The sequence below is a fragment of the Pteropus vampyrus genome, unplaced genomic scaffold (assembly GCF_000151845.1).
Source record: "Pteropus vampyrus isolate Shadow unplaced genomic scaffold, Pvam_2.0 Scaffold57, whole genome shotgun sequence".
NCBI lineage: Eukaryota > Metazoa > Chordata > Mammalia > Chiroptera > Pteropodidae > Pteropus > Pteropus vampyrus.
This window is the reverse complement of record NW_011888838.1, coordinates 3717829-3719927: the sequence shown is the minus strand read 5'-3', so window position 1 is coordinate 3719927 and position 2099 is coordinate 3717829.

Sequence of the window (2099 nt, the reverse complement as noted above, 5' to 3'; positions counted from 1 at the left end):
TTCTGCTCTAATTTTGATTATCTCCTTCCTTCTGCTGACTTTAGGGCTCATTTGTTCTTTCTTTTCTAATTTTTTAAGATGAAGTGTTAGGTCGTATATTTAGGCTCCTTGTTTGTGGAGGTAGGCCTGCAATGATATGTACTTTCCTCTTATGGCTGCTTTTGCCATGTCCAAAAAGTGTGATATGTTGTACTATCATTATCATTGGTTTCTATGTATCTTGTGATCTCTTTTTATTTTTCCCTGTCCCAGTTATTCTTCAGTAGTATGTTGTTTAATCTCCATGTATTTGTGGTTCTTCCTGATTTCTTTTTCAAAACATTATGATCAGAGAATATGGTTGGTATCATTTCAACTCTTATATTTGTTGAGGCTAACTCTTTGTCCCAGTATGTGGTCGATTCTTGAGAATGTTCCATGTGCACTAGAGAAGAATGTATATGTAGCTGTTTTGGGATGGAAGGCTCTGTAAATGTTAAGTACGTCCAGTTGGTCTAGTGTGTCATTTAAAGATATTATCTCCTTATTGATTTTCTGTATAATCTATCCATATCTGACAGTGGAGTATTTAGGTCACCTATTGCAATAGTGTTTTGATCTGTTTCTCTGTTTAGTTCTGTTAGTAATTCCTTTACATATTTCAGGGCTTCCTGATTGGGAGCATAGATATTAATAAGTGTTATGTCTTCTTGGTGCATGATTCCTTTTAGTATTATAAAGTGTCCCTCACTATCTTTCTTTACCTATTTTATTTGAAATCTATTTCATCTGATATTAGTACTGCTATCCCCGCTTTTCTGTGAAGCTATTTGCTTGAAATATCATTTTCCACTCTTTTACTTTGAGTCTATATTTGTCTTTGGAAATGAGATATGTCTCCTGGAGGCAGCATATAGTTTGGTTTTGTCTTTTGATCCATGCTGCAACTATGCACCTTTTTATTGATGAGTTCAGTACATTTACACTTAGGGTGATTATTGAAATATGAAGTCTTCTTACAGCCATTTTACCTTTAGTTTTCTGGTAGCTCTGTGTTTTCATTGCTTCCTTGCCCTTCTGTTTCTGTTTTCTTTAATTTAGTTGGCTTTTGTGAGTTTTCCCTCTGGTTCTTCTTGTTTTATGTTATATACTTCAGTTCTGAATCTTCTGTGTGTGGTTACCATTATGAATATGTAAAAGAAATTTATATATACAGTCATCCAGTTTCTTCTGCCCATGCCTTATCTTCCTTTCCTATTGCGAGCTTGGATTATGAATCCTCCCATTTTCATTCTTTGTTATCTCAATTTGTCCGTATGTATGCTGAACGTTCATTACTAACTTGTTATAACAATTCTCTTATTATTATTTAAGATTATAATGCCCCATCCTAGTAAGGGTTATACTCCGCTTCTATCAGCCTGTTAGTCCACTTACTCCTAATTATGTTTTTTGTTTGTTTGTTTGTTTGTTTGTTTGTCATGTTGTTTTAGGTGAGCTGACCCATTTCAATATTTCCTGTAGTGCAGGCCTCGTAGTGGAAAATTTTCTCAGTTTTTATATATCTGGAAAGGTCTTAATTTCTCCTTCATATCTAAAGGAAAGCTTAGCTGGATACATTATTCTAGGCTGGTAGTTCTTTTCACTTAATAATTTAAATATTTGATTCCATTCCTTTCTGGCTTGTAAGATTTGTGCTGAGAAGTCCAAGCATAATCTAATGGGTTTTCCTGATAAGTTACCGTTTTCTTCTTCCTGGCTGCCCTGAGAATTCTGTCTTTGTTGTTGATTTTTTATAATTTTAATACAATGTGTCTTGGTAAAGACCTTTTCGGGTTGAGATAATTGGGTGTTCTGTTGACTTCTTGAATTCTGAGCTCCAACTCTTTCCTCAGATTTGAGAAATTCTCGTCAACCGTTTGTCTTAAAATGTTTTCTAGTCCCTGCTCCTTTCCTTGCCTTTGAGAATGCCCATTATTTTTATGTTTCCTCTCTTGATGGTATCAGCTAGTTCTTGTATTTCTCCTTCATTATGTGTCATTCTTTGGTTTCTCTCTTTTTTCTTCTGATTTATTTCTAGATTTCTATCTTCGATATCACTGTTCCTTTCCTCCTTGGTC